At 41.3% G+C, this 26,678-nt stretch overlaps 1 long non-coding RNA gene across 1 annotated transcript; it reads right to left on the bottom strand.

The window, feature by feature from the left end:
• LOC309348220 lies at positions 1-26,654 on the bottom strand. The gene is made up of 3 exons (XR_014159299.1): positions 26,501-26,654; positions 15,667-15,789; positions 1-329 (listed from the first exon to the last, which is right to left on the bottom strand). It is a non-coding gene; the product is annotated as an uncharacterized lncRNA (long non-coding RNA).
• Between the last annotated feature and the right edge of the window lie 24 nt (positions 26,655-26,678).

Genomic DNA, 26,678 nt, shown 5'->3' with positions numbered 1-26,678 from the left:
TGCAGGAAATGGTTTTACCATGCATCTAGCGACAATGCTTGTGTACTTGGTCCGCACAGTATATTTTAAACAAGTCAGGATAAGGCAGGACTATAACACACATTCACTGCTCTGCAAAGCAGTTCTCTAGCCACAGCAGCAGGCAGGAGGAAGATACATGATTTGGCTTTTGAACACCATCTTATGGACCCTATAGCCATATAGATCAAGACTGAGAGTGCTTTATATGGTGATGCACTTCCAAGGAACAGTACACATCTCAGATTGGAACTCTGGAAGTGGTTTCCCATAAGGAGTGTTCACCCATTCGATGAATGTAGTCGGTGCACCTGTGAACACAAATGGCTGAGCTGTAAACTGATGCAGTTAGTTGCATTTATCATTCAACAAGTGTATGATCAGTGTGCAATAGTTGAGCTGTACAAATGAAGTGTATACTCATTCACGCAAACACTTGCACACAGCTTGCGCCTGTGCTCGGCCTGTGAATAAGCCTATAGAAAAAGCTGGAAGTGGAAAAGCTTGAGACTGCCTTTCAAGGCATGCTTGAAACTGTGCAGCACTGTAGCCTGTTGCAAGGAGTGTGGACTTTAACCATCATTACCCAAGGATGTAATTGTCCAGCTCTTGCATATCTCCCATGTAATTCACAATGTTCCATTTCATCCATTTTTTGTGAATTATTGAGCCTATCTCACTTTGTGGCTCTTATTTTTCATAATTTTGATGGTCTTTAATTCCACAGTGCTGAGAAAAAATTCATTACTCAACTGAGAATTTTTGAAAATTGCCAGAAGCAATAGCAATAGTCACTGTTTGTTTGTTTGTTTGTTTGTTTGTTTAGTAAATGACTGAGCCATTGCTTAGAATGACAGGATGAGTTGGTGAACAAAGAATGCCCCCAGTGTGTTTGTGTCGGAAGTGATGTAGACAGCTCAGTTCATTTCAGCTAGCCAACTTTGGAAAGAAAATTACAAGTTTAAAGTGAAACTAACATAGTAGGATTTATTAGTATGTGAAAAGTTTTTCAAATAATTATTTCAAAAACATTTACATCAGTTTTGGGAAAGGACAGTTTTCAAAGGATATACTCTGCCCAGCAGGGATAGGGCCGAAGTATTATTCCCCACCCCACCCCCAAGCTGCTACAATTTGGTTTGTCATGGGAAAGCCATTGTTCAGCTTTTATCTGTTCAATTTATTAATCCATTGTGAGCCCCCACAGTGCTGTTGGTGGAGAAGACAAGAGCTTTCCTGTGATATTGTACCACATGCATGGACTGATGTAGTTCAAATGTTTAAACATTCATTCTGAAAAACATTAAATCCATTTCCCCCCTGAATATATGTTCAAAATTTGTATATTTTCCATGCAAAAACTGTTTGCCAAATTTCCTGTTCTGCATTTCTCTGCCTTAATCTATGTTGCAGATGGGCATAAGGAGACATTTCAGTGGAAGCTTCTTACTTCAGTGCTTGGTAAAACTAATAAAACTAATAACCCACCTCCACAGAGAAATTCTAGTTGATCATTAACCAGAGATTTGTTGCCTTGGATACAGAGTCAGGTAGATTTCCTAGATTTTTTTTTTTAAAAAACCAAGCCTAATATTTGATTTCAGTGCTATGAAAACAGAAGCAACATAGTTTCTATGAGAAAAGCTTTCAGTGATAATAGCTTAATTGCTGGAGAAAACATCAAGGGAAAATTAACAAAAATTCGTGTGTGTGTATGATTGTGGTGGGACAATGTTAAATAAATATACTGAATATCAACCTTAAACAAAAAAGAATATAATTTCCAAGCAGTTGTAAGAAATCAGTACTTCAAAACTTTCAGAATTGTGCCAGTAGATAAAATATGTGGTTAGGCCGTCAATATAAAATCACTAAACTGAGAACATTTTATTCCTGTTTTTTTGGCAAGGATGGGAAATTAGAGGTATTACAATATGTGTTCTGATATGGGAGAAACGTGTCTTATTGCAGCTGGGGGAGATGAAGGTGTCTGGTTGTGTTGCTACAGATGTAAAGGTAAAGGACCCCTGGATGGTTAAGTCCAGTCAAAGGCGACTATGGGGTTGCGGCACTCATTTTGCTTTCAGGCTGAGGGAGCCAGCGTTTGTCCACAGACAGCTTTCCAGGTCATGTGGCCAGAATGACTAAACTGCTTCCTTCTGTGCACCTTCCAGTGGTCATTTGTCCTCTGGTCACTGCTATCTACGCTCTTCACCTCCTATTTTTCAGCTTCTTACAGGTGAGCAGGAGGCATTATTAGAATTTACTGATACACGCCACCCAGGCAAAAGACTTCAAGGAGAGTAGTGTGCAGGAGTGGTGAGGGTTGTTGTTTTAGGAGATGATCTGGGTAGAGTATTGGGGGCCAAACAGAGGGGCTTGGGAGGCCTAAGGCTTCCCCCACTCTGAAGGCAGTGGCAGCAGCAAGTATCTTAAAGGAAGCTGGATCTCAACTGAATATCGGAGGGGCTCAGCAAGTGACCATCCAATGACAGGTCCTTTTAGTGGAGTCCAGGATGATCACAGGACCTTTTCATACAACTGACAACCTTCCTTTTCTTGGAAGTCTAACACAACTGTATGCAGGGAGGTCCTCTATTGATGTTCTAATAAATATGTCTAGGTAGGAACGCAGCCCCTCCAAGTGTCCCTATTTTTCAGGGACGTCACGTCCCTGATTTAGATAAGCCGTCTCAGTTTCTGACTTGATCCCAGAATGTCTCACTTTTCATTAGGATGTCCCTATTTTCAATGGATAAATGTAGGAGGGTATGGAGTTATCCAACCCCTGAGCCGTGTAGGACAGGTTTTTTTAATGTTGATGTTTTATTATGTTTTTATATATGTTGGAAGCTGCCCAGAATGCTGGGGCAACCCAGTAAGATGTATGGGGTATAAATAGTAAAATTATCATTATGGAATGGGACGTTCTTATTTTCATCGGAAAAATGTTAGAGGGTATGGGAACACAGCCTGTTGCCACAATTCTGCTGTTCCCCATGCATGCTAATTTTACCTATGTTGAACAAAGGGGATCTGTAATAATTTCAAAATGCTGTCAAGCCACATGCAAAAGTAACGTTTGTTAGCATATTTTTACCATTATACTAGCTGATCTGGAAAAAAGTATTATCACAGGGAACGTGCATGCAGTTCAGCACTTTTGAGATGTATTTTAAACAATAACACACTGACTCAAAGAAGATCTCCAACAAAAGAAATTGATTAGGCTTGCTAGCCCTTTCATTATAGCCAAAAGACTGTCAAATTACTTCTTTTCCAAATGTAAAGTTTCCCCATTCTTCATTATTTTGTGCAATATCTAATTTTGCTCTTCAGTTTGCTGAAATTCTCTCTTTCTCTCTCTTCTTTCTCTTTCTCACACACATAAAGAAGAGAAAAGGTGTTCAGGAACAGAGATCCTATTTAATTGCTGTCAGTGTTCTGAGCAGTATGAAATTGCTGTTAGGAAAGAAGAAAGCAGTCTCCAGTAACACATGGTACCACTGCTTTTTCTCCTGAGATGACTGACGAGTGTTATAATCTTGCGACTTTTTCTTAGAAAAGAGGATCGTCATAAAGCCCTGCTATGTTAAAGAATATTAGGTGATCAGTATCAGAGTATTTTATTGTATGCGTTACATCTATTAGGGTTATACTAGCATGATTTTACTGTATGAACTAGATATACCAGGTTTATACTAGTATGCCTATTATGTTGTGGTCCAGTGGAATGAATTATTTAGTTTTCAGTTCTGCAAAGGAGCTCATGGTCATCCATTTGTGCATATCTAAGTTCAAATCCTGGCTTACCTAATTATATCTCACTGGAGATGAGTGTCAAATATAAGACATGAAGCCTTATCATGGCCTTTAGGGGTCTCCAATGAATCCTAGAAAACTGTATTGCTCCATATAAATTACGACTGAATTACTGTGCATCAGTTGGTGGTTGCAAGCATGCAGTAAGGTAGATATTTGGGTCAGCAGGATAGGTGGATGAGGGGTATGGAGAATTTCACAATAACTGAACTTTAATGGGAGCTCTGCACTGTTCGCTCGTACACAGTGTGAGCCAATAGTATTTCAACTGAGTGCTAGCACTATTTAATTTAAATTTTAATATTTAATTTATATGTTTAAAAACAGCACAAGCAACATTTTTGAGCCATAGCCATTAAACTGATACTCTGTTAATTGCCATTGTTTTGGAGTTATCCTGCTATATGAAGTGCTGAAATGTGTATTTCCTTTAACTCCATTTTATTGAGGTGATGATAGTTGGCATTAACATTCATTGCTATTTTTTCATCTTTTTATCTCCTCTCCATTACACAAAGGTGGGTAAATGCTTAATGGTACTAGCAGCTTTGCAAATATAGGGAAATGTATTTTAAAATAAAGGACTAAGCAGCAGTACAGTGCATGGATTCAAGAGTACAAACCATATCCTGCTTTGGTCATGTTCCATTGCGCAAAACATGTATTTGTTGCATGAAAATCATGCATACGCACATACATAATTCACCAACCAGTAGAAAATGGCAGTGGCACTGCTTCTCTTAATAGCTGATAATAAGAATAATATCAGTTTTGTCCTTTCCTGTGTTCTGTAAATTTCACTACTGCACAATGCTTAATGAAAAATTCAGTGCCCTGAGCAACAGTATATCATTCACAGAACCAGGTACTTTGTATCCTTGCTTTCATATCATTCTGTGTCCCACTCACATATACACGGCATAATTCAAAATATTGGTTACATTTAAAATACTGCAACTTTCCCTCCAATTTTAAGCAAAGGCCTTTGCCAACTTTGTTACTGCATGTGGCCATTCTTGGCTTTGCAAGAAGGTGGGAAAGGGAGAGTGAGGGAGATTATTGGATTGTTGTTCTTTGCTATATTGTAATGTCCCTCACCCCATACCTGCTAGAGGAGGGGATATCTTGCTGCCTCATGTCGCACCATTCGCACACAGACAATGATTTTAAGTCTTTTGTTTCTTTCCTGTTCCCTAAGGAAATCAGGTGCACAGCAGACCTGTAGTGCTAGTGAAAGAGGTTGCACAACTCCTGAAGTTAATATATAGAATTCTGACCCCATGCCCACCAAATCAACTAATATTTTAATGAACCATTTTGATATTTCTATGTCTTGTTACAATATAATACATCTAATGCTTTGTCCTGTCCTGTCCTGTCCTGTCGCACCCTCCACCCCCACTTTCTTTGGGCAGCATCTTCTTTCAACAACATACAAGGATCACATATTATCAATTAAACTCATTGATGGACAAATTTCAATACCCCTGGAGGCATCCAAATGGCTGCTTGATAATGGGCAATCAATAACAGTAGCAGTACTGTCAAGTGTGATATTGACTACTAAGCGACAACTGCAACACCTGTTAGGAGAATCAAAAACAGTAGTTTTATTTTTGCAAATTGCCAGCCATGGGCTCAGTGCTGGATTTACGTATAAGCTAAACAAGTTATAGCTTAAGGCCCCACTCTCTTGGGGCCCTCAACAAATTTAAAGGAAAAAAACTGGACGTACATTTCCAAAATGTAAGATAAAAAACGAAGTAAAATCTACATACAGCAAACAGTTTTTGTGTTGTGCAGATCCATAAATTACCATATAGCATATGTTCAACACAAAAACAGTGACAATTTGTTGTTGACAAAGGACAGCTGGTCATATAAAGGGCCCCATTACCTTCAGTAGCTTAGGGTCTCATCAAACCTAAATCTGGCCCTGCCTAGGCTAGGATCAAGCAATCTAATGAAATGTGAATTACAACAGACCAAATTTGAGTTAAGAAAATGTGATTCAAAAGACAATCAGGTACAGAACAGTGAATCTCATCCCTAGTAAGGGAGGGAACTGATTTAGCAATCATATGTGGGAATGGAGTTTAGATGCCAAGGTTTATAATCTGGAATCATTTCCCATACGTATTCCAAGTTTATGCTGGAAATGTTTAAGAACAGAAAATTTGTCATACTTATGAACATTTTTCAGGTTTTAGTGTTTCACTAAGATGGCATTCATGATTTGATACGGAATCAAATTTTGCAGTGGAAAAAGTATGGATGTGTCCCACTTTTGAGTCTCCTATCCACTTCTGCTACAGATCCTAGTTGAGGTAGACCCGTTCAAAGTTCTCTGCAGAGAAATCCTAAGAGCGACTGGCCAGGTGGGGAGCAGTAGCTCCTGTGAGTTATCTGCAGCTCTGCCAGCTCCTGCTGTTCTGGGCAGAAGATGGGGAGCTGGGTTTGTTTTGTTTTTTGTTTTACTAGTCTCTGTCTTGAATATGGACCTTCTTAGGATCCAACTAATCCATGGATAGCCCTTCCCTGTAATACTCCACTTGGGGCTTTATGCTGGTTTACACTGATGGAACACACTGCTGATAATTGCTTCTTAAATACCAGTGCTTTTGATAGGTACAGAAGATTACCACTTCTGGGCAATCTTCAAAGAGATTTGCCACAGGGATCATGCAGACTCTCTAAGTGGGCAATCCTGCTCCTTAGCTCTCTCTCCCCCCCCCCCCCCGCCAAGCGATATTTTCTGGGTTGTTATGGCTTGTTCAGTCTGTGCTAGTTTAGAGGCAAGCTTCTTTATTATTATAATTATAATTGTGCATGATGAGAAGGGCTGATTTAATTGTTCATGATGAGAGCCAGTGTGGTGTAGTGGTTAAGAGCGGTAGACTTGTAATCTGGGGAACCGGGTTTGCGTCTCTGCTCCTCCACATGCAGCTGCTGGGTGACCTTGGGCTAGTCACACTTCTTTGAAGTCTCTCAGCCCCACTCACCTCACAGAGTGTTTGTTGTGGGGGAGGAAGGGAAAGGAGAATGTTAGCTGCTTTGAGACTCCTTCAGGTAGTGATAAAGCAGGATATCAAATCCAAACTCCTCCTCTTCTTTTTCTTCTTCTTCTGAGACTTGGTGACAGTGAACATGCTTTGCATGTAAAAGGTCTGAAGCTGAACCCCTGGCATTTCTGGGTAGAGTGGGGGCAATATCCCTGTTTGAAACCCTGGAGAGTCACTGATGATAATACTGAACTAATGGACCAATACAATGATCTGACTTGGTGTAAGACAGCTTCTGTTCCTCCCCCACAGGGTTCAGTTATTTAGTGACAGCAAATCTGTGTATTAGTATTAGGTAGAATGAATAATAATGGTGCTCCTTTAAGAAGTACCTTTCCTGTTTCCCGACCTCCAGGCAGACTGGGAAATGAAGGCTCAATAATATTCTAGTTTCTATTGTCTCTGACTAGAGTGGGGAAAACCTCCCTCTCTCCTTTGTAGCCTAGTTCTGTTTTAGTTCTTGCAAGCCCAGGATGAAGAGTAAATTCACTCATTCCTACAGAAGTTCATAAAGAGCCTCCTAACCACATTCACTCAGAGCCAAAAGAACAGCCTACTGGAATGTGAGTAAATGTGCCTTGTGAACTTCAATAAAATACATGTTTGAGAGTTTTGTGGTGTTTTGTTTATAGTTATCCAGACTGAGGGAAGTCTCAGGATGGAACAGCTTCCAAGGCTGACACCTGGTTCCCCACATCAGGTTCAGGCAATACTTTGCAATATAGATCTTGGAATGTGTCTGGAGTTAATTCCTGGTCTTTTCAAACTGTTCTGAGGGAAATGCAGCCATTATAGCTAGCTTTTTATTACCCTTGACATTCAAATTTCTCATGACTAGAATACTCTGAGAATACATTGTTGACCTTGATTACCATCAAACCAAGTACCTGATGTTTGCAGAGTTTATTATTCACTTCCTATGCTGGATTTGAGGTGTTTTATACTAACGGTGAATAATGTAGAGAAACATTCAACAATTGTACACTACTGGATAAAAAGATGACCTTCAAGTTGAGACTCATTCAGCTTCAGCAGGAGTTTATAGACCCTCCTCCTCTCTAGCAGTACTGTTATAGGAAACTATTTTCCCCTTTCTCACTTCAGTCAGGAAAAGGACTGTTACAAATCCTTGTGGGGGAGATACAGTATGAGCTACAAAGAGGCACTCCATCGTTTTCAGTGCCGCCAATTTGGGAACTTAAGTTGCTACCCATGGAATAGCTTTTCGGCCACCTTTTTGGCATCAAAGATCTTGGTCTTTTCCCATCTGGAAGGGAAAGTCTGACTCTTCCAGCTATTTACTCTACTCTGACTGTCTTCAAGTTACACACAATGGTCCCGGTGTCTCCATGTCTCTCAAACTGAGAGTCAAAGCGAAGGATCAGATAGAAGTCATCCAGGCCCAGCCTGAGGGGTAAAATTCTTGGCCTGTAGAACTCTGATGCATTCCCATGCCTTCATCTTCAGCAGGCCAGCAACTGGAAAGCCATTTCTAAGACTTCACAGGACCCATCCTATTCCTGGGACTAATCTGTTCCAGCTGTTCTTAATTTCTGAATTGTAAATTGCTGCATCCCACCCTAGGACCTGCTAGTGAGGGGTGGGTGATACTGCCACTAGTAATATCAGCAGTGCTATTTGCTAAAAAAAGAGGTGCCAGAACTCACCACAAGCACCTCCTTCGTTCTCTTAGAATGGCAACGGTGCCCACCTGAGAGGTGCCAGAACTAAATTCCAGCAAGTTCTGGCTGGGGGGAAAAACCCACACCCTGAATATCAGTTGAAACAAACGCTAAATGTCAGTTCTTGGGACAACATGGGAAATAAAAGATTGTGTGCACAATTCATACAGGTGACACTGAAAAAGTATTGAGCCCCATCTAGCCCATCCTCCTGCAGCGACATGGCTTCCTTACTCTGGAAGATGATCCTTAAATTGCCTTTTAAAATTGCCATTGAAAATCTTCCAACTTTTGAGGGCAACTTATTCCATTGTCCATCAGTTTTGTTTTACTTCTGAATTGCTGCAGTTTGAACACATTCCCTCCTGTGCTACCCTGAGAGGGCCTTGCATTAATTATTCTTTATCTTCATGACAGCTGATTACATATTTCATAACTTTACCATGTCCTACTTAATATTTTCTTCTTTAAGTCATGCTTTGCTTAGGTTCTTTGCAGTATTTCCTTAAATTATCTGTACAGAAGGCTTTTGGATATCTGTTTTCTACCATATCTATTTCAGATTGTTTCTGAGCTACATAAATTGCACACTGGCTTTAACCTCTATTTTATATAGCCCTGTTTGGATGTATTAGTCACAGCTAACACCAATGTGTGAGCAGGAAAGGGCACCCTGCTGCCCATGCATATGTTTGAAGGGGGCATATACAGACTTCCTTGTGATCCAGAACTCTGATCATTCAACATTCCAGAATGCATGGAAACCTGTAGGTGAAAAGCCCCCACTGGAGATATTTGTGTTCTTCACATGGGTGCCAGAAAGAGGAGCTACGCCAATGTGGCCCTACTCCCTGTCACATTTTAACTGTGAGCACAATCCCTGAATAGGGTTTATGTGATTCCCGATTCTTGTCTCCTGCTGTCTCCATTCTACTGTACTGAGAAACCTGTCTTACTCCTGCCCCTGCTCTCATGCCCCCAGTCTAAGGATGAAAGATGAGGAAAGGGCGACACAATACATTCCACCATGCAATCCATGGATCTTGGGCTGATCAAAAACAGCCTTCTCTAACCTGGTGCCCTCCAGGTGTGCTGGGCTACAACTCACATCAGCATGCGGTGCTGGCTGGGGGCTGATGAGAGTTGTAGTCCAAAACATCTGGATGGCGCGGGTGGCGCTGTGGGTAAAACCTCAGTGCCTAGGACTTGCTGACCGTAAGGTCGGCGGTTCGAATCCCCGTGGCGGGGTGAGCTCCCGTCGTTCAGTCCCAGCTCCTGCCCACCTAACAGTTCGAAAGCACCCTTAAGTGCAAGTAGATAAATAGGTACCGCTTTATAGCGGGAAGGTAAACAGCGTTTCCGTGTTGTCAGGGAACTGCCATCAGGGCCGGAGGGAGAGAGCGGGCTCTGGAGGGGTCCCAGAGAGCGTCCCAGGATGGGGAGAGGCAGCCCATCTTCTGGGGAAGAGAATCAGCATAGCACCAGTGGAGAAGGGGGGCAGATGGGGGAATCGGCAAGGCAGTCCCATGACTCCTTGCCATGGACCAGCGGGGAGAGTAAGGGTCCTCCGCTGCCTACACCCTCCTTGCGCAGAAGGCTTCCGTGCAGGGAGAGTAGGAGGAGACTAGGCGTCAAAGAGCTTCTTTGCTGGAAGAAGTTCAAGAAATGCCCACTGACGGATTCTGCCAGCGATTGAGACAGCCACGGGTGAGTGGCTGTCCGGACAGAAAAGGTTCACTCAGGCAACCCAGCCAGGTGTTGCACCGGTTTACGCACGAGCAACCCCTAGAACCATTACACGTGTGCTGCGCTGGTGCTGGCTCGCCAGATGCAGCTTAGTCATGCTGGCCATGTGACCCGGAAGTGTCTTCGGACAGCACTGGCTCCCGGCCTCTTGAGCGAGATGAGCGCGCAACCCTAGAGTCGGACATGACTGGCCCGTATGGGCAGGGGTACCTTTACCTTTACCTTTACCTTTAGTTTAGTTTTGTGAATACTGGAAATAAGGTATGCATTGTTCCATTCCTGTCCTGCTGCTGCAAACATTGACTGTGTAGAAACCCTCACTTTTGTTTTTAAAAGAGATTCATGGAACTGATTAAACATTTTCAACTAGTTTCCCGGAACAGGAAGATTGTTGTTACCTGTGTAGTTTAATGACAGAATTTTATTGTCAGCAGTAAATGAGTTGTGGTCCTGAAATCACATACTAAGGCTGCAGAGGAAACACAATGATATATTTTAAGATGCTAACTGGAGAAGATTTTATTTGGAAAACATGGTGAGAAATATGAAGCCATTTTAAAACAAGTGCTATATGGTGTGTTTTTTTAAAAAAGTATTATTGAGCATGTTAGCTTCTGAAATCAATCTTAGAACAATTTGTGCTCAGCTTCTAAACCTCTAAATTGGTTTACCTCCACATAAGCACTCAAAATTCATTTACTATTTTGGTGAGGAGCTCCCATTTATTTATCCAAGCATAAAGTCAGAATTATATTTACCTAGAATCTTGGAGGAATAAATAGGCCTCAGATAAATATTATTGCTGCTTGGTTAACAGATTCAGTGGCTGCCTAAGTTCAAAAGGAAATACTAAGAAGGGTCAGGAAGACTTAAATTTTCCCCAAATCACATTTCTATTCTTACACATCACCCCCAATCTCTGACAAGTGGCAGCAAGATTTCAGGGGGATTTTTTAAGCCCAAGGACCACATTTCCTTCTAAGCAACTCCTAGGGGGTCCACATGCCAGGGCTGGGTGAGGTCAGATGCAAAGTGGGCATGTATATGTTACCTTTCTACCATAGGTTAGTTTCCACACATACTCAGAGACCCTTCCTCCATCCAGGCATCATTAGAATCTAAGGAAATATTAAAAACTTAAGGGTAAAGGACCCCTGACAGTTAGGTCCATTCGCAAATGACTCTGGCGTTGTGGCGCTCATCTTGCTTTAAAGGCCGAGGGAGCTGGCGTTTGTACGCAGACAGTTTTTCTGGGTCGTGTGGCCAGCATGACTAAACCACTTCTGGCACAACAGAACACTGAAACGAGAGCAGTGAATGGAAACACTGTTTACCTTCCCGCCAGAGTGTTACCTATTTATCTACTTGCACTTTGGCGTGCTTTCGAACTGCTAGGTTGGCAAGAGCTGGGACCGAGCAACGGGAGCTCACCCCGTCGCGGGGATTCGAACCGCCGACCTCCTGATCGGCAAGCCTGAGAGGCTCAGTGGTTTAGACCACGGCACCAAAAACACTTAAATGGTGTTTCTTTTTGCTTCCCTTGCTGCAGCTCTTCTCTTTGCTCAAGCCCCACCTGCTTGTCTCTTATGTAAAGCACACTGTGCAGAACACCCAGAGAAGGAGGGGAAATCTACAGCTTTCCAAATGTTGTTGAAGTCCAAATCCTATCAGCCCTAGCCAACATGACCAATGGTCAGGTAAGGGGAGTGTTCTAAAGCCACGGGCTACCCACAAAGTGGGGGGCGGAGGGGGCAGTATACCCCAGGTGCCACTCGGGGGGGGGGTGACAAGATGGCCCCTGATTCCCCTCAGCTGTAGAGCGGCTGAGGACATGTACAATCTGTATGGGCTACCACTCTCGTGCGCCGTCCATACGGGCTGCCTCTTGCACAGCAACCATAGTCTGTATGGATGTCGCACGTGTGTCACCGGACGGTTCACCCCACCCCTCGGCGTCCCGCCCCGGGTGCCAGAGAGGCTGCCTCCCTAGAAGGTGCTGTTGGATTGATTTAGGGAAGCCCCATCTTATTCAAGATGGTGCCACCCCCAGAGAAATTGAATTATCTCTTCAAGACTGCTGTCGCCATTTTGTCTCTTCAAGCAAGGGGGAGATAAAGGCAAGGGAAATCTTCTGAGTGCTTCCCTCTTCTCGGTCTAACTGGAGCAAGAGGAATTCAGCTCCATTGCATCTGGGGAGCTAGAGGGAAGGTTTTCATTTGGTCCTTGTTTTCCTTCCACATCTCCCAAACTGGATCTGAACAATCTGTCTTTGGATGTTTTGGAATATTCACACTCTACTATCAAAGAAGCATCTGTTAAAAGTGCCAATACGTACTGAACAATATTTTATAAAACCCAAAGTGGGCAGTGCTATTATGAACATAGACAGTGACTCTCGTGTTAGTACTGATTTGTGCCTCTATTCACTAAAATTTCACAGGGGCATTAGTGCTCTGTTGGCTTGAGGCTATACACATGATAAATGTATGATGTAACGTAATTCTTTGAAGGCTGTAGGCTACTATTCAGGGGTTAGCTAGTTTAATGTTAAGTATCTTGCAATGTTGCTTATCCAGCTCACTCTTAAAACCAACATCCTTTCAGTGGGAAATTGGGGGGGGGGGGAGAGAGAGAACCTGATATGGAATTCATCCCAATCTGCACAGGCTATAGAGCTGTCAAGGAAACCATGCACATTTCAGGAAATTAATTTGACATTGTAAAAGTTCACTGTGACAAACAAGGAGCCAATTATATGTACAGGAAGAGGTGATTACACAGGGGAAGAGACTGATCAAAGTGGGGGAGCTCTGAAAAGAGCAAGGTCCTACTCAGAATCTTAAAAGGCTACATGTTGTGGAGGTAACATCTCCAGGATAAAAATCAGTTTAAAACACACACACACACACACACACGAGAGAGAGAGAGAGAGAGAGACTCTTAAAATGATACCCACAATGAAAGTAGTAGTAAGAGAATTCAGACGCCAGGTTTCAGCAAAATAATGCATCGGTTTAAAAAGAATTATAAAGTCAATCATGGAGGGAAGAATGCTCCTAGTGAATTTGAGAGGTCTTGCTTAAATCTGGCCCCCTTGAAAATGGGACTGTTGATGAGTTGGGCTTTATTCTTTAAACAGGATCAGAATTGGGGCCAACAACCGTGATCCCTATTTCCCCTCCATGTGAGCATTTCTTATTAATTGAACTTTCTTCACAGGCTTTTGTGAAGTAATGAAGTGGATTAGCTGATGACTACAAGCTGGTCAGTCTCTGGTTCAAATCCCATCTTAGCCATGTGCTCAGTATGTGAACTCTGGCAAATACTTGCCTTTCTGCAGTTCGAGAACAATACCGGCCTTCCACACAGGGGTATTGTAACAACTGCTGCTCTATATGAAGTACAGTGGTACCTCGGGTTAAGTACTTAATTCGTTCCAGAGGTCTGTTCTTAACATGAAACTGTTCTTAACCTGAAGCACCACTTTAGCTAATGGGGCCTCATGCTGCCGCCGTGCCGCCGGAGCACGATTTCTGGTCTCATCCTGAAGCAAAGTTCTTAATCTGAAGCACTATTTCTGGGTTAGCGGAGTCTGTAACCTGAAGCGTATGTAACCTGAAGCGTATGTAACCCGAGGTACCACTGTACTCTAATAGATTAGAGTCTGATGCTGGGGAGACCTGAGCTAATAAATCACACCAGGGTGGGAGAAAATATATTTTATTCAGACTGCAGTAAGAAGTACAGTCTGGGTGCCCAGGAAATATTTTTATCCATGTTGCTTACAACAAGCCATCATGAGCATATATTGTCTTACATGCTGACTGGTTACAAAATATTGACGTGTACATTGATAAAAGGTGCACATCCTCAGGACAAAGGTGGTAGGAAGAGAACATTGCTAACAATTGCCTTCTCAGAGCCCCATCACACAACGTGCAAGTAAGCAGGCAAGCGTACATTTAAAGCACACAGCTTCCCACAAAGACCCCTGGGAACTGTAGCTTCCCCCCACTGGGCTACAATTCCCAACACCCTTAACTAACCTTCCCCAGGTCCTTTGGGAGAAGTCATGTGCTTTAAAATGTCCACAGAATGTACTTTTGTTGTATGGTGTGGATCTGTCCACAGCATGACTTTGTTGTTGTTGTTTGGTCGTTTGGTCGTTTAGTCGTGTCCGACTCTTCGTGACCCCATGGACCAGAGCACGCCAGGCACTCCTGTCTTCCACTGCCTCCCACAGTTTGGTCAAACTCATGCTGGTAGCTTCGAGAACACTACCCAACCATCTCGTCCTCTGTCGTCCCCTTCTTCCTGTGCCCTCAATCTTTCCCAACATCAGGGTCTTTTCCAGGGAGTCTTCTCTTCTCATGAAGTGGCCAAAGTATTGAAGCCTCAGCTTCAGGATCTGTCCTTCCAGTGAGCACTCAGGGCTGATTTCCTTAAGAATGGGGATAGGTTTGATCTTCTTGCAGTCCATGGGACTCTCAAGAGTCTCCTCCAGCACCATAATTCAAAAGCATCAATTCTTCGGCGATCAGCCTTCTTTATGGTCCAGCTCTCACTTCCATACATCACTACTGGGAAAACCATAGCTTTAACTATATGGACCTTACAGCGTGACTTACTTCTGTGCAAACCTGTGCACTGTAAGTTCCCTTTTTGAAAACTGACTCATACACACATAGCCCAATCTATGAACGTCTACTGTGAATAAAGACATATGCTCATGTAAAGTGAACTGATTGCAGTGGTAGGTTGCTAGATCATTTGATTTTTACTAGATGTTAGGCCCTAAATCATGTAGCTGTCTGTTGAAAATGTCACTGTTACATACTTAATATCGGCACATGGGCTTGGAGTGGGGGAAAGGAGTACTTCCTAGGTGCTTAGCTAGCTTGCTGTGCTCCTGATTAATCACATAGAGCTTTCAATAAATGCTGCGTTAAGGAATATTCCCTTTAATGTCTTCTGTATATTTTGCACAGGTGTTTGAAGAAATAACATTTTAAAAGATGCTGAGTTTATAAGCACTACATATTATATGAAATGCAGGGACATTAGTATTTTGTGTTCTTTAAAAATACGGCTTGAACTACTACTTGAAGACATATGGTGCCATTAATCTTTTCCCAGCAATTATATTATTTCATGCAGAGAACAAGACCTACTCATTATATCTTGTATGGCTTTTTTTGCTTAGAAATCCAACCTTTGCCATCTCAGCTCCCCCAGCTTACAACATATTGAGAGAGAAATTGGGGGAATTATTAAGGATATACCAAAGATCCTTGAATAAAGACATGACTGGTGTTATATATTTATTCATAGCTGACCTTTGCAATATGTGACCTATTGAGCCAAACGTAGTCCATTGTCCACTTTTTCCCCAGCTGGCCTTCCAGGTGTGATGTTCATTAGCTAGGTCGTGGTCTTTCTCAGTTATGCTCTCCCTAGTTCTTTGAAGAAGAAAAAGTGTAGTGTTAGGTTTTTAGTTTTAAATGTTGTACTTTTTTATCTTCTGCTTTTATTGTAAGCCACTTTGGATGGGCATTTCTTCAGACTAGCAACCTTAAAATGTTTTTTAACTAACTAACTAACTAACTAACCAACCAACCAACCAACCAACCAACCAACAGTTGATGGACTCAAGGATCCATTGGGAATGATCTAATAGGACTCATTTTATTGAAGCTGGTCATACATCTTCAACCTTCATTCCCTCTAAATGGCTTGTTGGGCATTTTTGACCCCGCATTAGCAAGTGGATGAGGGGCAAGTGGCAGGCCATTGGGAGCCAGATTTGGCCATGGGACCTCCAGCGGCTGACCTCTACCCTACTGAAATTCATTGGATTGCATCAAAAGAATGCAATGTACAGTATATTGGACTCAAGGAATCTCTACCAAGTTTATTTTTTATACACACAGTTGACTGCATTGATGATTTTCCTGTAAGAGAACAAAATGCTTTCCTCTCAGAAGCAAGGCCTGGACTCCTTTTAATTTATATGCCTATAGCAATGATTTGCTTGTTTTCTGCCCCTCTTATCCTCACCCACTGAGTTCTCTCATTCCAAATGGTCTTTGATATCAGGGTAGAGTCCCTTAGTATCCACTAACTTGAAATAAATATTAACGGTATCCACAGTCCTTTTGTTGTTCTTAATTTTCACAAGTAGCCCCAATTTTTAGATAATGCTGTTTTTCTTTTCTCTGGAATATACCTTAAAAGACTAGCAGACTTTGCAGCTACAGCAAGAAATTGGAGGTGTTTCAAGTATGGCTAATCAAATTATATTTGCAGTGGTTACAGTTCCATTACTAAATGTTATATAGCACTCTTCCCCCTCCTCTCAGCTTGGTAATAAGCAGAAGAGGTTATGGAAAGGGTCAAGGATTGAGCTATTGTGTAGAATTTGATTTTCTGCTTGTACTGCCAATGTTCCAGTTAAAATTTAAATCTACAACTCTGAGCTCTCAGTGCTGTGCCATTTTAGGAAAACTGAGTTATAGATTATGTACTTCTCAAATTTAGCAGTCCAAATGATGAGTATATAGGTTTCTCAGCTGACCTAAAAGCTGCAGGATTGAATACAGTGAGACTGACAATCATGTCAAATTAATTTAGAAACACTAGTTCTGTTAAAAGCATTCGGATATGCTGACACATATGTGTACTATATTTAAATTAATGTCCATTCACAAATGTTTTCGACTTTTAAAAAGGTTTTAAATTTGCAAGGCATATCTTTGCCCTGATCTAGGCACATTATAAAAGTCTCATTAGGACTTTGCAGGGTGTGTAGTATGCTAAAGGGAAGTTTCAATGTTTGTAATATTCAATAAAAGAGAGTTCCCGGGACTTTCCCGGCAGACGCCTCATGACACCCACTGCTCGTCTGTCGTGATTTTCATTCCTACAGTATGCATTCAAGCAAGGCACCTAATTATCTTATAAATCATATAAATAAATAAAGGCAGAAGTTCCTGGGGCCCAGCAGTTTATTTATTTTCCTTTGATTAAAAGGGGGGCTGTCACACATTTATTTTGATAAGAGAAGTCAGTAGTTGCTATAGATTCTGTAGACATTCCTGATTGTCTGGGCCATCAGCACCCACCATTATTATTATTATTATTATTATTATTATTATTATTTAGTTGAATTTATATCCTGCCCTATACCCGGAGGTCTCAGGATGGTTCTCAGAACAAATTAAAATATAAAACCACAAAATAGATAATCAAAATAAAAACAACAACCCAATAACTCCCCCACCAAAAAACAAAAACAAAAACATTTTAAAAGGGCATAGGATGTCAATCAATTTGAAATGTCAGTTTTCACCACACACACTTTTACGCTTCAGCCACACCTAGAGGGTTGACCAGAGGCGGGTTTAGGGTAGTGTGACCGGTTCGGCTGTACTAAGTGCCACAACAATGCTGTAGAATGGAGTGTGAGAGGTGGAATTTTACTGTCACCCAGGGCACCACTGAAATTTGAGAGCTCAAAGTTTGCCACTGGGTTGACCATGAGTCTATGTGGCTCCTGGCACATAAAATATTAGCTGAGGTCCACGAGGTGGTCTGTGGAATGTCTTTATTCAGTATTCTTACTTATTTTTAATTGTATTTTTATTGCTTCATTTATTTCTTACTCCACATGTTATTGTATACAGTACAATTAAATGCAACATAATAAGAACAATCAGCATACAATTTAAAATCATACAGCATCTAGCACAGATCATTACAATTGCTACAGCAGGAAGAAAAGAAATTTAAGTGGTCCACTAAGGCCATCAGCAATTTTCAAGCTGTTTGTGGAGGGGGAAAATATGGGAACATACTAATACTGAGTGTTCACATTTATGTAGCCGAAACTACTCCACCTGCTGCCTGAGGCGAGTGCTTCACCCTGCCTCATGGGTGGGCTGGCTCTGGCTTCAGCGTGGGGGTGGGGGGAAAACCAGATGGGGAGTGGAATACCCAGCAAAAGGAAGACAGGGGGAAAGACACGACTTTCAGCTTTAATGCTGGGCATAACTTTTGCCTGAAGTGTCACAGTTCATAAATTTGACCTTACGCCATCACTCTAATCAGTTGATAATACTACTTATTAAGCATATGGTGGCTCTGATCTAAAGCTCTGTATGTGCCCTAGTGAGTATAGAGCTTCTAACTGAGTGGATGTCCTCATAGATTTAAATATTAGGAGCAGAGGGACATTCATCTGTATGGGAAAAGAAGGTGCTCTTTCATCACCATAGCAGATAAGTTATATAGGTGGAGTAGCTCAGTGGTCCATCAAAGCTCTGGTCTGTATGAAGGTTTCTTGGATCAGGCTTTTCGTGATCAAAGTTCTTCACAGACCTTTGTTGTGATTTTTAATCTTGGACGTACAAACCACCTTCGCTGCTGAGCACGCTATAAATATTGCAAGGAATGAATTAATAAAATAAGATGAATAAGGTGAAGACTGAGATGAGATGTTGGAACTGGGAATTATCAAGTGCAACAAGAACCTCACTTCCCCAGGTTCTGTTTTGTTGGTTAATTTGTAAAGGAAAAATTTTGCAGGCTAAAAATCATAATTATAAACTAATCAGAACTGTCATTGTAAGATCAAAACTGTGGAATATCAGTGTGACAATGTTGTTCTCAGTTTTGACCAACTGTGCTTGAGCAGTTACAGTTTCATGCTCATGTTGTGCTAGAAGCATTGCCACATGGTGGCTGAGCTCCCAGAAGCATCAGCAAGGCTGTTTATTGTATTTTGTTCTGAAATAGAATATCTAGATATGTTTTCCAGAAGGTTCATTGCTATTCCTCCCTGTATCCCTCTAAATTTTCTGGTTTATTATATGGAGAAGGGTCAAATGTGTGAAAGCTTCTCCTGAGAGAGGATCAACTCAGTACTTCTCAAAAAGCTGCTTGCTTTTCTGACGTGAATAGTAAGATATTCTATGACATTTGCTGAAGAGGGAATTGCTTAATAAGCTCCAAATTTCCTTTTGGCTACTTTCATTATCACTGTCCACTTTCCCCTTTAGAAAGATTCAGAATTAGCTTCTACCCCAAGGTAATAAAAAAATCTGTTAATTCTTTGCAATATCATCCAGGCTGTCTGTTCACCAGCAGCGTTAATTACCCAAGAAAGACTTCAGTACGATTGACAAACAGCAGGAAGGTATTTCATAGGGCTTCCTTTGGAGCACATGAAGAATTAATATATTTCTGCAAAACGTCTTAGTTTGGCAGAAAATAGTTCTGGGCAGGTACTTTTTGCTGCTATACACCCATAGATTGTGGCTCTACTTGGGGTGTCTACAGGATTTTGTTGGGCTTAGTAAACAGTATGTGGATTGGGTCCTCTGCTGCACCTGCAAAAGATACAAATTTGCATAAAATTTGCCAATACTTTTATGTCATATGCAAATTTGTACCCTCTTTTTCAGATGGGTATGTCCATATGCACTCCTACATTAGTGAAAGCACCTGACCTCCACCACAGTTCCAGTATGGCCACTACCCCCAAGTTCTCCTCACCTGCATGGCTCAAGTGCAGATGCCTGGCAGGAGCTGCTGAGACTCAAATAGGCTTTGGAGTTAGGTGCTGCTGCCTTGTTCAATGAGGCATCAAACTGCAGGGTGCAGCATCTACATAGGCAATGAAGTACCGGACTCTCAAGCACTGAACTGACTCTGCTCATTCAGGATGCCTAATGGATCCTTTTAGTTCAGCCTTGCCCAAGAAACATGACTTCAGGAACATTTGTGTGTGCCTGTATCTGTTGATTGGTCCTTCATCTTGCCTCCTGGTTTGTCCTTTGGCCCTGATGGAATTGTCTTTTGGCCTTGACTTCTTGGCTTGCTCTTCAGTTCTGTCTCCTGGTTTTGTCATTCATTCCTGCCTCCTCCTCCTTCCCTCTCCCTCTCTCTCTTTTTGCAACTATACAGTTGCCAGCTCCAGGCTCACCTCAAGCAGCTGTACGTAGATAGCTTAGCCCCAACTTTTCAGAACAGACAGGCATGGAATTTGTTGTTGAACATTTGCCCAATATCTTATTCATTGGCTCACAGATTTTGCTAGGGCAAGTGAAGCAAAGCTGGATGAGGGTTGGAGAATCCTTTTGAAGGAAAAAAGCTTAGTTTTTGCAGCACAAACTGCATCGAAAGCATCCTTTACAATGTGACTGTCAGAATCTTTCATATCTCAAAGCTCTGTCTCTGTTAGCACAGGCTAATAAATACATGATTGCTTTGAAAGCAATTTCACAATAATTGCTGAAAATAATGTAATGGACTATTCTTATGTTTTCATCAGACATCTTCTTTTCAGAGTGCTGCCTGATAATGTAATGTTGAATAATTATTATTAAACTATAAATTTAGCTGCAAAAGTAGATTAGCCATCAGTGACCATATCAATGTTTCACCCAGATTAAATAATGACTCAACCTGTCCACTTTTGTTTGCATAGTGACTGAAATGGCACTTGGCTATTAACTGGTCCATGCATTTATCAAATAATTAGAGACATCAAAGTACTGAGCCTGAGAGGTACCATCCAGAGCAATGTCTGAATTATTGTCATTGGCCACAAGAGTACAAATAGTTTCACCTTTTAATGAAAGATGGATGGAATCATATTAACCTCTCCCTAATATGCCTCTCGTCTCAGTCAGCAGCTTGTAGTCAGATGTACAGAGGTGCCATTCCCTAGCAACTAGAAAATGCTAATACATTGCTTTGATTAAATTGCCTATCTGAGCTAAGCGAGGTCCCAAAACCTCCCTTTAATGCCTTAGATTTATTTCTTCACATATCCAGCAAGCTGCCTGTGAAGGATTTATCCCTACAGTTCAGTAAGTCCACCAGACTGGTTAGTGGTAGAAACAGAATTAATCATGTAATCACATGTTTACAAAAGTTGGGTGCTACCACCATTCTCTGCCAAAGCACTCACCCAGGATCTGTTCTCCTTTGGAGAATTGAAGATGCGGAGGAGACTGCCACAGCTTTAAGAAATATGTTTTGTTCACATATTTACACATTCAGTCTGCATGAAGGAAGTACAGATCTTACAGCTTTGTCATTTCAAGAGGGGCTTGTTCCCCACAGCAGTGCAGCATTGGGGTCAAAGGCATCTCTCTCAACCAGCCTTCAGTCAGCCTGCCAAAGATGGATCTCAACCTTTGTTCTCTGCCTTCTTCCCAGCACACGTTGCAGAAGACACTCTTCTCCTGTCACACACGCCCATCACCTTGGCGACCTCTGTCTGCCCAGGCCCAAGGATTCCTCTTAGATGGGCCATCAATGCCTTTTGCCTCTGTGAATGCCTCTGTTCCAGGTGAGGAACAGGCTTGGAAAGGGAGCTAAGGCTGTATTTTCCTGCTGGCCTGCAATCTTCCCTTCAATACTCCAAATAATCAAAATTCTACCTTCTATTAATTTCTAGGGTTTGGGAGGGTTCCTCCCCAAATCTATAACAATATATATGTCTACTCAGAAGTATGTTCTGCTGTTTTTAGTGAGGCTTACTCTCCATGTAATGCATATAGGCATAAGCTCCACTGGCAACAATAGAACTTACTTCTGAGTAAGCATGTGTATATATGACTACATCGTGTATATATATATCCACATATGCAAAGCTACTAGCTGATGCATGATAAGGAAAATTGCAGACTCTTTTCACAGCTGAGATTGAAAACAGATAGTTCCTGTTGATTATTTTTAGTTGACTATGTTGCAAATTTTTGTTTATGTATTACAGTGGTACCTTGGGTTAAGTACTTAATTCGTTCCGGAGGTCCGTTCTTAACCTGAAACTGTTCTTAACCTGAAGCACCACTTTAGCTAATGGGGCCTCCTGCTGCTGCCGCGCCACTGGAAAAACATTTCTGTTCTTATCCTGAAGCAAAGTTCTTAACCTGAAGCACTATTTCTGGCTTAGTGGAGTGTGTAACCTGAAGCGTATGTAACCTGAAGTATATGTAACCTGAGGTACCACTGTACTGGTGATGGGGAAGCCATCTGCCTGAGAAACAGATATTGATGAATAAATAGCTTGATTTGATCTAAGACAGCTCCCTCCTGTACTCTTTTGTTTATAATTGTACACCTTTTGCTGCACACTGTCCTTAACATCAACTGTCCTTAACATCCAACTGGTAAGTTGGAAACATTTGCAAAGCTTACTGCTGCATCTATAGGTGGTCTAGTAAAAGATACTAAACTACACATTATTCTTGTCACAATCTTAGGCCCACACACTGCAACACTTATCTTGAGCACATTGCTATTTTTGAGCACATGCAGGAGATTCACTCTTCTTCCACATTCTTCCCATGACATTTTTAAAAGTGCATACACTGTCAGAGAAATCAGTACCAAGAAGTGATATCATTTGCACCAGACATGGATAGTTTATCTTTGTGATAACCTCCAGGAATAGAACAAATATTACTTTGAGGATTCTGCTTTTATTCAGGCTCATTTATAATCTTATATGAAGCTGTCTCAAGGAATGATTCAATGGAAGGGGCATTTCTGTCTCTGCATCTAGAATAACTTTCAGGAAATGATTTATAATGTGCATAGTGTTTGACTTTTATAGGCTGAACAGTATGCAAATAAATATAGTAACTCTGCATTATCATAAATTGCACATTAGTAATTGAAAAGCTTTTGATCTCCGAGTCATTGGAATATTATTTGTTGGGGGATATTCTCCATTAACAACATGTCTGTTAATAATTTGGGCTCTTTTGCAATATGCACTTTGCAATTCATGATGGTGAATATTTGAAAACTGCTTCTTTTTCTGACTACTTGCAGCAGTTAAGTTTTAGGAAAGTGAATCCTGGGCAAACATATTCAACAGATTAAATAGATTTTTGTTGCATGTTTGCCGCAAGACGTGGGATCCCCAGTGTTTTCAGAGACCACCACACAATCTATTTATCAGAATTTCAAAAATTAAACACTGCAGGATTTATCTCCTCTGCTTTGTAACAAACAGCATCAATATCACCATGATAGCATTTTGGTGAAACTGAAAATTACAGATTATGCCCTATATTGCATAAAGTAAAATTATGCATAAAGTCTTAACAATTGCCTTGGACCAAACCAGAAGCAGCCAATGTGATGGCCTACAGATGTTTTCAAACTTCCATCAGCCCTAGCCAGCATGGCCAATAATCAAGTGTGAATGAGAAATAATGAAGGAAACCATTGGCTAAGTAAATCACAGAATACATCCGCATTACATTTCTTAAAATATCCGGTGGCACCTTAACTTTAGGTGAGAGACCCGACAGCTTTAAATATCAATGATAGGAATACTGCAAATGGAGAGTAACCCCCCAGATCCACAAACCACTGAGTTTAGCCTCTTTTTATGAAAAGCTTTGTGCTTTAAATTTAACGCGTTGGCCCAAAAGTGGTACGCTAATTAGCACAGATATTTCCTTTTTATACCTGCTGTTTTATTGCATATTTCACTTTCTGCATGTGGCACATTCTAGTTTCATTGTCTAGCTGAGATTTACAACTTTGTTTCTGTATTAATTAATGATCTGAGGCAGAACCCTACAGTTGGTAACTTTCTTTAGTAAATAGGAGTGATAGTCCTTTCTTGCTACTGCATAACTAGGACATAAACTCGACCCAAGAGTACCCCAGATCAGTACTATATATATTAATACAGAAACTGGAAGCAAACAAATTTACTGGCTATTATATATTTTAAGCCAACTCACTATTTGTGCACATACTGAATGTCAAATTAGAAAAGGCAATGGGAGATCTATGAGCAGATCTGATTTTCTTAAAGCTTAAAGAGGGAATACAGGAGAGGTGGGAGTTAAGGTTTTCCCCTGTGCCATTTTCGTAATCCAAATTGACCACTGACGCTGCTATTTACCTTCTGAAGGAAAAGCATACAGGCACAATATGGGGGAACTCCTAGCTTGGAATGATGAGTGGATTTATACTGGGAAAACAGCACTGTGGAAAAAATCTCCTCCCTGACTGGATTCAGCCCCAATCTCTCTCTCTCTCTCTCTCTCTCTCTCTCTCTCTCTCTCTCTCTCTCACACACACACACACACACACCCACACACCCAGAGAGAGACAGAGAAAGAGAGAGAGAGTCTTGTGAAATAATTAATATGAGGTATGAAAAAGAAAATAATCACAACAAATGCTCTTAAAATATAATGGTTTGGATTTGTGGGTAGAATGTTACTTTCTGTTAAGTTACGCTTTGTTTACTAATTATGCTTAAGATAGCAAGAGAAAGACAAGATAAGAAGAAGCCTGGCTATTAGTATTTCCTTAAAATGTTAGCCTGAGAGGTCTGTATTTATAATTTTTGCTTTAGGGAGTAGTCACAGGCTATAGGCTGATTCATGTCAGGTGATGATGATGCATTTTAACAGTATAAATGTATTGCATGCCATTTTTCCATGGTTAATTCTGCTTGGGAAATGCCTGAAGAACAGTCTGTACGCATATGTTTTGTTTTGTTTTGTTTTGTTTTGTTTTGTTTTGTTTTGTTTTGAAAGCCATGGTGGCCTGATTGTATTGTAGTCTTGTTTACTAAAGCCCCACATTTTCTGCAGTTGGCAACTAGCCTTCTCTAAGGTCACTTTCAAACAACCTGATTTCCCCCCACCATAAAGCTTTTGGGGAGGTTATATGGCATCTACTATTCATTAAGTATTCATTCCTATTTGTTTTGTGGGGAGGTTATACTATGTCGTTATCCCACACTTTCCAGTGCAGTATCCTGTCTCTTTCCTTACTGCAAAATGTTTGCTAATATTTTTGGAAACGAATTCTCTGCACATGACCACAAAACTCACAGCAGTTGCACAATGTGTACTTGCCAGCATGCAACTGAATCCCTCCCACAAAACAGTGACAGCCAGAAAGCAGCCTAAATCGCACTGAAACATAACCCAGCCTTATTCCAGTAGCTGCCACCATTTGTTGCCATTGTTCCATCAAGTCCACTCTTCCCACAACTGGAGCTGGGAGGGAAAGGGAGCTACAACTGGGTGGCACCTGGCTTTTTCTTTGAATGGGCTAGCGGGCAAGGCAGTGTTAGTCAGAAGCAGGCAGGAGGGGATAGCTACACCCACCCACTGAATCTTTTAAAAACAGATAGGAATAAAAGGTTGCAAGGAAAATACTAACAATGCAAGACTTTTCTATACCTAACCTACATTGTTTACCAGACCAGGTGAGTCCATCAATATACTGGGGGAAACAGTCCTTTTCTCTCGATGATAAAGATGGCTGCAAGCACATGCCGTTAGACGACAAAGACCAGGAGGAGGAGGAAATTGATTTGTGGTTTTCTGAACACTGTAGCCTGGGGTTGAATTTCTCTCTGACATATAATGGAGCTCTCTCTATTTTCATCCCTCCTGTCTCTGCCTTTTAAAAATAAGAAATGGCTCAGCTGAAGAGGAAAGAATCAACCCAGGTTTGGACATGAGCAAATCCCTGTTGACCACAGCAAGTAGGGAAGTCACTGCCCTTTCTGTTAATACGTGACCTGAGTCCCTGCGTGAGAAAAGATTCTTCCACAGGAAACTGAACATGCATATACACACTCTAGCTCACAATGGAAAACAGGAAAGGGGTGATGTCTATTAATCCACAAAGGAAATAGCTTGTATAGGACACAGGCAAGCAAAACTAAAATAAAATAAAGCTGTTTACAATGAAGTTTTAGACCTCAAATATGGATTTTTGACATTAATTGACCAATTCTAATTTCCTCCACCACTGCACAAGTTCACATGTTGTTGGGATTAAGGGAAACAAAAGGTTAAATAAGATACAATGTGCAATTCTCACACAGCAACTTGCAAACCAGACTTATCTTGATGGCTTCTGTTGAATTGCTATCTATCCATCCTTACAAAATATTATTTGTAAGCCACCTTTCCATAGTTAAATCCATGTTCAAGGCCGCTTACAACATGGGGAGGGGACTTAATTCAAAATTTAACAACGGTAGTCATAAACAATAAGTAAAACATCAAAATGAATCATTTCCACATAAATCCACATATTTTAAAAGACACAAAACAATAATATCAATAACAGCTAAAAGGAAACCCCAACAAAAACCCCAAACAATACCTTAGCCAAAGAGTTTGTTCAGAAGCCTCAGCTTTGGTAGCTGGAGTCAATAAGGGCCCCACACCAGGTAGAAAAGGCCTGCAAGGCAGGAAGCACGTCATCCAGGACTCACAGCCAATAAGCTTGTGATTTTGTGAATGCTGTTCTCAAAAACTTTTCAATTATATCTTAGATCTTG

The sequence above is a fragment of the Podarcis erhardii genome (assembly GCF_964252035.2).
Source record: "Podarcis erhardii genome assembly, chromosome: 8".
In the NCBI taxonomy this organism is placed as follows: Eukaryota; Metazoa; Chordata; class Lepidosauria; order Squamata; family Lacertidae; genus Podarcis; species Podarcis erhardii.
The sequence above is the reverse complement of the archived record's forward strand: the minus strand, read 5'-3'. Positions and strand labels throughout refer to the sequence as shown.